General features: G+C 37.1%; 1 pseudogene; it reads left to right on the forward strand.

Annotated features, from left to right (window-relative positions):
- The first annotated feature begins 8,963 nt into the window (after nucleotides 1–8,963).
- LOC149848735 (putative pentatricopeptide repeat-containing protein At3g23330 pseudogene) lies at nucleotides 8,964–10,407 on the forward strand (annotated as a pseudogene).
- Nucleotides 10,408–10,791: the final 384 nt, after the last annotated feature.

Here is a 10,791-nt window from a genome sequence, read left to right on the forward strand (position 1 = left end):
TAGTAGATTTTATGACTTACTTAGAGATGTTGATGAGCCACTGTGGAATGGTTGCGAGAGTCATACTATCTTGTTTGTAGTTCTTCAACTACTGATTTTGAAGTCAGAGTATAATTTGAGTCAATCATGTTTTGACCGTCTGTGCTCTATTGTGAAGAATATATTGCCAAAAGATGAGAAATTGCCAGAAAATCTCTACCGTGCAAAGGTTATGGTCAATGCTTTAGGTATAGAGTATCAAAAGATAGATGCTTATCCAAATCATTGCATGTTGTATTTCAAAGATCAAAAAAATAACAGATCATGTTCCTCATGTGGGCATCCTTGGCTCAAGCTAAAGACAAGAGAAAATGGTAGCACGAGGTCAAAAGAAGTGTCATACAAGTCACTCAACTACTTCACTCTCACCCCTTGATTGCAACGACTGTATATGTCTTCGAGGACAGCTAAACACATGATATGACATGCAAATAAAGTTTGACATGATGAATACAAGATCATACATCTTGTTGACGTGGAAGCTTAGAGGCACTTTGATCGTACTCATCAGAACTTTGTAATGAAAGTAAGAAATGTTAGACTCAGTTTATGTATAGATGGATTTAATCCATTTGGGGGTAGATCAACCCCATACTCGTATTGGCTGGTATTTGTCACCCCATACAACCTTCCTCCAAGCTTGTGTATGAAGCATCAAAATCTTTTCTTGTCTCTATTGATCCCTAGTCCAACTTCTCCAGGCCAAAATCTTGATTTATATTTAAGGTCATTAATTGATGAACTAAAAATATTGTGGGATGATGGTGTTCTCATGTACGATGCCCACAAAAAATAAAAATTCAATATGAAGGCTACTATTCTATGGACAATTACTGACTTCCCTATATATAATATGTTATCTGGTTAGAGTACACATGGGAGGTTGGCATGTCTGTACTGCATGGATGACGCAAAATCATTTAAATTGACGCATGGAAGGAAACCATATTGGTTTGATTGTCACTGCTGATTTTTACTCAGCGATCATGCATTCCGACGATAAAGAAATGTGTTCCGAGTAGGCACGGTTGAAATAGAAGGTCCATCTGTACGATTGTCGGGCATAGAGATTTTAAGACGATTATGATACTTTCCATATGAACAGACAGATACCCGTAGTATGAGGCCCTTCCTTAGATTTGAAAAGAATCATAATTGGACAAAGAAATCTATATTTTGCGAACTACCATATTGGCCGACCTTATTGATACGACATAATTTGGATATGATGCATGTAGATAAAAACATGTTTGATAATATGTTCAATATGGTAATTAATGTCAAAGGAAAAATGAAGGATAATCTGAAGGCTCGTATGGATTAAAAAGTAATATGTAAAAGACCAGAATTGGAGGTGAATCATAAATCAAGGTTTAAAACATATGAACCATTCATATTAGCCTCGCAAGCTCAATAAGTTTACTATACTTCATATCCGAGTACAAGAAAGTCAGATAGAAATGAATGGTGGGCAGTTTGCAAGGTGAAGTCTAAACTATACCCCGAATATGATCAGTTATAAGAAGACAAGTTAACTAAAGAGAGTGATTACTATCAATCAGATGATATGTATGACTTCTCTTATGGTCACAATGTCACATATGGTCTGCATGTCACATCTCCATTATCCGATAGCACATGTATGGAAGAATGCGATCCAAATGATATACCAAGTGGATGGGCGCCCAATGTAGAAGAAGACAAAGAAGAGAAGGAAAAAGAAGAAGAATATAAAAGTGAAACAAGTGATGATGAAACATACTTGATCTAGTAAAATACATGTTTGAGTGTCATGAATGATTTGAATGTATTGCCATGTTTGATGAGGTAGCAGTTAGCAGAATATTGGAGTGTGTTTGGTACATATACATATTTGACATTGATATGCTATGAATGATTTGAATGTATTACCACATTTGATATGACTGTATTCATGTTTGCATTAAGTTATTTTCTATTTGAATATGTATCCATAAAATTGCATATCATGTAACTGATCCAAATAACATTTTTATTTGTTAGAATATGGTTTGTGGAGGTCATAGTGGTCGAAGATCAAGTAGAGGTCGTGGGACATCATTAGGTAAATATCTTTGTATTATATTTAAATATAGGCATTCATTATGGTTTTGCTTATATGTTGATATAAATATTGTTACTTATTAATCATCTTTATAGGATCTCAGCTCAGTGATAGGCAGTCTCAGCTTTTGTCTTTACGTAATACTTGGATAGAAATATCATTTAAATAATTGTATAATTGATTAGTTTAAATGTGCATTGTGTAAATTTCTAACTCATTGTTCTGTAGGTGATGTTTTGCCTACACATGACCCACCTAAACCAGCTACTCATACACATCACGAGATAATGTCGGATGCAAGGTCTTCTCAGTGTAACATATGATGACTCATTTAAATAGTGTATATCGATAGTCGATCGTAAGTATTTCATTGTCACTTCTCCAATACTTATCTTATAAATAGTGTATATCGATAATCGATTGTTAATATGTATCAATTCATGTGCAGTGCGAGGTTCGAGCAATAAGAAGTAATACGAGAAATTAGGAAGTCACTACTGCAACATCTTTCAGGTCTGATTGCGCAATGGAAAGAGTACCCGACAGAGGTGTTGGACAGATTAATGTCCTCATTTACGGTATGCAATCGTTTATCATAACTAATATGTTTTATATTTAATTTTTTTTTATACTCATGTGTGTTAACTTTCTGAAAGTATTTGTAGGCTTCCCATTGCTTCGCGACTGCGAACGAGGAGAAAGATGTGAGAGTAGTGTGACAGAAGATGGCTGTCAATTGGTTTGCCAACATGCTGCACAATATGAAGACTGCAACAAAAAAAATAGCTGATAGGATAGATGATCCACTGCAGTTGAAGGGCTATAGACCTTCTACTATCATGAGAGATTATTGGGAGGGCATGCGCGATAAGTGGGCGAGCAATGAATTTAGAAACCGCTCAGCAAAGGCTGCATAAAATCGAGCAAAGATGCTCGATGCCCATCTACACACAGGTGAATCTAGGACTTTTGGGAGCCACCAGAAGAAAATGGTAACTCATCAATATATATATATATATATATATATATATATATATATATATATATATATATATATTGTCAAATTTATAAGTATTTATGCATACTTATTAATTGATTTTTTTATCATTTAACATTGCAAGAAGTAGAAAAAAGAGACATTGTGTCTTACAAGAATGTGTTTGTTGAAGCACATAAACATAAGAGCATGGGAGATTTTGTAACAGAGAAGGCGAGAGCGACATCGATATATATTTATTGTATTAATAAACATTCTAATTCTTAATTTTTAATTCATATTATAATCGTTACTTTGTAGGAGTCAGACGAGCAGCAAATGGTAGAGCAATACAACGATGACTCCACTCAGCATCCGCCTTTTGATCCTGCAGCATGGGTGACTGCAACCGGTAAACCTAAAAAGGGTAGTGTGTTCAGGTTTGGTAGTAACATGAACACCATAACAGTCGTTGCCTCCTTCAGTAAGGGCTCTCAGAGTTCTCCTGCCAGCATCAACTCCCAACGTCCGATTGACTCTGCTATGTCTTGGGAAGGTGTCTGTCAGCATCTTGAGGACAAAATGCAGTACTTTTTAAATGAAGTCATTCCCCAACATTGTCCATAATGAGTTGTGCAACTTTTTTCGAGACAGGAGAACTTCATCTTCATTCAACATGAGATCCGGTGCCCATCAGGTATAAAGATTCATGTCATTTATTTCAAGCTAGTTTATACATGATTGAATACATATATGCATGATTGCCTCACTATGCATGACAACCTTATAAACCATATATGCATGCATGAATCAGTATGACATTCTTTGACAGCCTTAGAACATATATTTGCATGATTGAATCACTATAAATTTTTTTTCCAGTCTCAGAACACATATATAAATTCTAAATTTTGTAAATGTCCTTCAGTTTATTGCTAGTCTATGTGTCATTCAGTCATTTACTTTATTGCATTAGATTATGTGTATTGCATATAATTTATTTCATTATATTTTATTTATAAATACTAACATTTTGGTTCTCTTATAGGATGCTGGAGATGATCAGCGTAGAGGAGCTGATGGAGGCATGGAGGGAGGGGCAGATTGAGAAAATAAAGCGGATGATGTCCTAAATCTTGACGAGTATTAGATTCATGTGTTTAATTTGTTTGACGTACTTGTAACTAATTATAACTTGGCAATGACTCTATTTGGTTGTTAAAGTTGTTTAACTTAGAACTTGTGTTAAATTTGTTTCAGTAGTACATGTATTTTTTATGTGTAGTTTGTTTTTTATAAGCATGTTATATGAATTGTATAACGAGAAATTTTTCTCGAGTTTTATATTTTAATTTTTTTATTTTTTTTTAAAATTAGCGACGGATTCGCGACAGATATTATCCGTCGCCAATTTAAATCAATCAATGGTTTACAACGGAATTTAAGTCGTCGCTAATGTTCGTCGCCAAATTGACGACTAACATTAGCGACAGATACATATCTCTCATTATAGTTTAGCGACGGATTAAATTCCATCGCATAACCAAATCAGTCTTTATTTAATGACGGATTAGCGACGAACATGATCCGCCTATAATCCATCGCTAAGTAGCGACAGATTGACGATAGATAGATACTGTCACACTTTAGCGACTAGGATTATACGACGGACGCTATCCATCGCTAAACACGTTAGCGACGGATAGCATATGTCGCTACTATGCATTTTTCTTGTAGTGAAAATACAACTCGAAAAATGAAAAATAATGACAAATATTAATTAAAACTATAAAAAAATATAAGGGTTCAATCATCCAACTCCAACCTAGAAACCCTTATAATGAGTATTTATAGGAAAACATGAAACACCTTAGGTCTATTTTCTATCTAAGATTGATCTATTACATTAAAAAATTTAAATATAGATAAAAAACTAAATTAAAACTAAATCCAAATAGATCTCTTATACCCGAGCTGCTTTTCTCCTGCATCAATTTCGGTTATTGAAAATCTCATATTCAAATTGTAAGAACTAAACAAAATAATATTTGTGATGATCTATTCGTTTTCTCCTTAATAGAACCACACCGAAATAGATTCTGCTTATGATCATGCTGTTTCACTCCAAAAGAAGACCAGCCACCATGGTGGCATGCCTCCTTTGTACAGTTGTTGGAAGAATACTATATTCCTATCTCAAACTCTCTTTCCACTTGAACCCCCTCCAAAATTGATCCCAACTCCTTATGTTAGTTTCATTCCACCGCAAAACTAAAGAGATAAGGGCAAGTAGAAGAGAGTCAATCCCCAAATTAGTGATAGAAAAGTAAAATTTGAAAAACCCAACTAGGGGACTCAAGATGAAACATCCTTAGAGGAAACATTGATAAAGAAACATAAGAGAGTGACTTACATAGATACCCTTACATGGAGCCTGGCTTTAATACGAGGGAGCAAAACCACCAAGAAAAAAATTGAGAGATGGTCTCTTGTAGAAGAGAGAGAGAGAGAGAGATAGAGAGAGAGGGTGGAGGGGGACTACGTGGATAGCAATAAGACGAAAAAATAAAAAAAACATGATATATTTAAAAGACGTACAAAAAAAAATTGGTAAATGATAATAAAAACTCATACACACCTAGTCTTTTTAGAAAAAGTTGCATGACGTTGTATATATATATATATATATATATATATATATATCAAATTAATGTTAATCTACATGGTTTGTTTAATAGGAAAGTTGTTTGACAAGTAATTATATTTTTTAAGGGTCCAAAAATCAACAACTCACAATGTGCCAAAATTTATCATGTCAGTAGTTTTATTCATGTTTCAAACATCATAATATTCAAAATTTGATATTGTGAAAAACTAATGGTTCAAAATTCATAAAAACTAAGATGACTAAAAAATATTATGTTTATGTGGAATAAAATTTATCACATGAATCTAGCAGAGATGTCAAACATGATCTAAATAATAGATTTTATTTTTGAACCTCATATCTATGTAAATCAAGGCCATACCATCATATGTTATGGTCTTACAGTGAGAGAGAGTAATGCCCACCTTCCTGTTCTTAATTATTCTACCCCCTAAAAATCATAGTTTTTTTTTTACATTGAGAGAGGAAGAGATATATTAGATAGACATTGAGAGAGGAGAGGGGAAGGGGAGTGGATCAAGCCACACGTCTGACAAAATCCCAGTTGGATCTGGACTTAGGTGGTGCATAACTTGAACTAGGTTCAACTCACTTCTTGAACTAGGTTCAACTCACTTTATGTGTTTGCTCACCGAGTTGATTCACGTAAAACCCCATATGACCCCCTTGCCCACTAAGGAGTAAACCTGGCTTTAGCCTCGCGGCAAAGGATAAACTCATAATATCCCATCAACTTGGAACCCTTCACTAGTCATGTAGGGGTGTAAATGGGTTGGATTTGGTCTAGATTTTGTCAGATCTGAATTCAAATCCAAAGTATAAACAGTAGATCGAAATATGGATCCGAATCAGATCCATGAAGGTTAGATTGAATCCAAATCCAGAATACATGTGAGAGAATACTGATCCTAAAAAAAAAAGAATAAAACAAGCTATTTGCATATAAAAAATGCATTTGGGTAAGATTTTGATTTGGATTGACTCCAGACCCAACCTAAAAGGCTGATTCAAATCCGACTTGAATCCAAAAGTGATTGGATTGAATAGTTCAGAATCCGATCTGCATCCACATTCAGATTTTAGTTAAAAGATCCATATCCAAAAAACATGTGGGACTCAGATCGGATATCCGACCATATCTGATCTGAATAGCTACCATATGAGAAGGGTTGGCATGGGCTGCTTAATTCATGTGTAAATCCATATTAAGTAGGGTTGTTATTGGATTGAGTATTCAACCCATCAACGTGTACCTGAACCCACCCAAATAACAAGCTGTTTGATTCGGGTTTGTGATCTGGCTTTGCAAATATCAAGAAAATGAAATCTCAAACCGAATACTTATAATTTGAGAAGCTTACTTTTATCAAAAAATACATATAAACACTTGGGTCGGATATTTGGTAAAAAATCATAAACCAAACCTGGCCCACGTATTACTCCGGTTGGGTTTGGGTATTCGGGTCAACAATTTTTATGCTCAGAAATTTAAGTTTGGGTCAGGCACCCAATACAAATCCGACCCATTAACGGCCGTAATATTAATAAATTGGGACTTCAATGGGATGATCTTGAACCAAAAAAAAAGGAAGAAAAATATGATGGATTGATCCGGAACCATCACCCAGTGGGATGCGAATTTCTGGATTCAAGCTAAATGTGAGCGTTATCGAACCCTATTTCAGCGGATCAAGCCTAACATGATTTGGGCATTAATTCAACTATTAAAAATCAGTTAAGAGAAATCCCTCATTTGGATTTTATATTTAAATGAATAATGCATCCGGATCTTAATCCAAATCAGATTGTTGTTGGATTCAGACACTGAAACTCCCAAGCCAGATGCAATCCTTCAGCCGGTCTTGAATTTGGGCTGTCAACAGGTAGGGATGTAAACGGTTTGGATTCAGGGCAGATATGACCATTACCGTATCTAATTAATCATATGTTGACTAAACGGATTCTGATTCGGATTCATATGCAAATGGTGAAGGGTTCATACCAAATATAACTTTCACATGTAATCAGATTCGGGTATCTGTCAGTTTTGGTAGCAAAAATTTAGAACTATATCGGCATCGGATTTTAATCAGATATGGTTTTGGATCATTAAAATCGACTAAACAGAGTTGAATTCAGTCGCATGTCAAATAAAATCAGATCCATTGAAGTCCCCCATCCGCGGGTCAAGTATCTAAACCATCAGTGCCCCAAATAACTAGTTGCTGAATTCTGGTTTAAGTTTGGGTTTTATCAAGAAAATGAAATCTCAAACCCAGCAAGAACGTATATTCTCATTAAAAGAACATATAAAATACTTGGATGAAACCGGGTCGGGTTGGATATCTGACAAAATCATTATCCAAACCTGACCTGCACGTTACTTAGGCCAGGCTCGTGTCAACCCATATAATATCCGGGTTGGCATTTTTTCATGCTCATACAGGGGTATTTGCTTTCGAGTTGGGTTGATTACCCGATACTAACCTGACCCATGCCATATTGCACACTTTGAGTGTGCCTCTGTACCTGGGTGCCCTCCATCTGCTTTTGGGCCTTACAACTGACAGACTGTCGGCTAAAAGATGATCTGCGTCAGGTGGAGCGGCACACTTCAAAGTGTGCCATGTGATGGCACCTGATCGTGGCTCATCTTGACATCAAACCTGGCCCAAATCATTTCTCACGACTTTAGGGGTGTCAACAGGTTGGACCTGGTTCAGATCCAGTAGTTTTAAACCCGGATCTGATATTGAGGTGCTGGACTTGGGATCAATGGGTCTGTCTTACATGATAAAAAAATGCCTCAACGAGACGTCTTCTCATGGAACACCATGATATCCGTTTATGCCAAGCGGGGAGGCATCGAGGACGCCCGAACTCTCTTCGACAGAATGCCGGTTCGAGACGGCGTCTCGTGGAACTCGATCATTTCTGGATATGCTAGTCATGGTTATCCGGAGGAAGCTCTGGAGTATTTTATCGGGATGCAGCGGGCTGGTTTTCAGGCTAGCGAGTACACCCATGTTGGCATTCTCATGGCGTCCGGTCAATTGTCGGATTCACGACTAGGTATGCAGATTCACGGGGGGCTTCTTGCCGGAGGGATTGGTTCCAATGTGTTTGTTTGGAATTCTTTGCTTGATATGTACGCGAAATGTGGGGATGTTGATAGTGCCCGCTAAGTGTTTGATATGATGCCTGAGAGAAACATCGTGTCATGGAATGCGATGATCGTTGCTTATCAACGAAACGGGCGCTATGCAAAATGCATTGATGCGGTTCGTAACATGAGGCTTTACGGATTGGAGCCTGATCAGATAACTTTGTCTAGTGTTCTTACTGCTTATGTAAAGGAAGGGTTGGTAGAGGATGCGCGGGGATTGTTTGATAAGATGCTTGGGAGAGACAAGGTCTGTTGGACGGCTATGATAGTCGGGTATGCGCAAAATGGGAAAGCAGAAGATGCTCTGGTCTTGTTCGTTCAGATGTTGCGGGAAGGCGTTCTGCCTGATAATTTTACCATGTCAGAGTGTAATTAGTGCTTGTGCCAGTTTAGCCTCTCTGGATCTTGGAAAGACGATTCATGGTCGAGCTTTAATGATTGGAATTGGGGCCTATGATTTGCTTGTATCGAGCGCACTTATCGATATGTATGCAAAGTGTGGTGAAATCCCTGATGCATGGAATGTATTTGATAGCATGCCCATTAGGAATGTGGTTACATGGAATTCAATGATCATGGGCTTTGCACAGAATGGAAGGGATGCTGAGGCAATATTGCTTTATGAGAAAATGTTGCAAGAGAGCTGGAAACCTGATAATATTTCATTTGTGGGTGTTCTTTCTGCTTGCTGCCATGCTTGCCTTCTTGATGATGGTCGTAAGTACTTCAATTCCATAAGTGAAGTTCATGGGATGATGGCAACCACAGACCATTATGCCTGCATGATCAACCTGCTTGGCCGTTTCAACAAGCTAAGGGAAGCAGTAGAATTGATTGAAAACATGCCCAGTGAGCCCAATTATCTAATATGGTCCACATTATTGGCTTTGTGCCGGAGGTGCGGTAATCTTGAAATTGGAGAAATGGCAGCAAGGCATCTTTTCAAGTTGGATGGCTTTGATGCAGGGCCTTATATAATGCTGTCTAACATGTATGCTGCCGCTGGAAGATGGGAAGATGTTGCAGCCATTAGGCTTCTCATGAAGGACAGGAACATCAAGAAATGCCCAGCTTATAGCTGGATTGAGATCAATAATAAGATGCACAAGTTCATCTCTGATGACAGAACACACCTGCAAACAGAGAAGATATACAATGAGTTGAAGAGGTTAATGGAGCAACTAGGCAAAGCTGGTTTTACTCACAATACAAGCTTTGTTCTACACAATGTTGAGGAAACTGAGAAGCTGGAGTCCATTAGTTATCATAGCGAGAAGCTGGCTCTTGCATTTGGGTTAATCAGCAAACCTCCAGGGTCGGTTATTAGAATCATGAAGAACATTCGTGTTTGTGGTAACTGCCATTTATTCATGAAGTTTGTGTCTATTGCTGCAAATCGACATATTATTTTGAGAGATTCAAACCGATTCCATCATTTTATTGATGGAAAATGCTCTTGCAATGATAATTGGTGATGCAAGTCTTATAAATCTATAACTGAGAAATCCAAATCATGACTGTGTATTTTATTTGTTTCTTGGAGCTATTTATGTAGAGTTTCCTCCTTGAATCTCAAATCTAGAACATGAGCAACAGTTTCAAGTGGATGCCAGAGTCCAGCGTGTTGATCGATCCAATAATCCATGATATTGTGTTGTTGGAAGTAGGTCAGAAAAATTTGATTCAGGGGCCTTATTGGCAGAGCATTGTGACCCATTTGAATGTATACGATTCATTCTCAATACCACAGGAACACTAAGTTTTTTTTTTCTTGGAAACTTTGGGCATCCCCAAATTCACTCAAGATGTGCCTCAAGTACAAAAATGTTAGGGATGAACAAATTGTAGGTTGATGGCCT

Source organism: Nuphar pumila, chromosome 1 (assembly GCF_984573655.1).
Source record: "Nuphar pumila chromosome 1, dmNupPumi1.hap1.1, whole genome shotgun sequence".
NCBI lineage: Eukaryota > Viridiplantae > Streptophyta > Magnoliopsida > Nymphaeales > Nymphaeaceae > Nuphar > Nuphar pumila.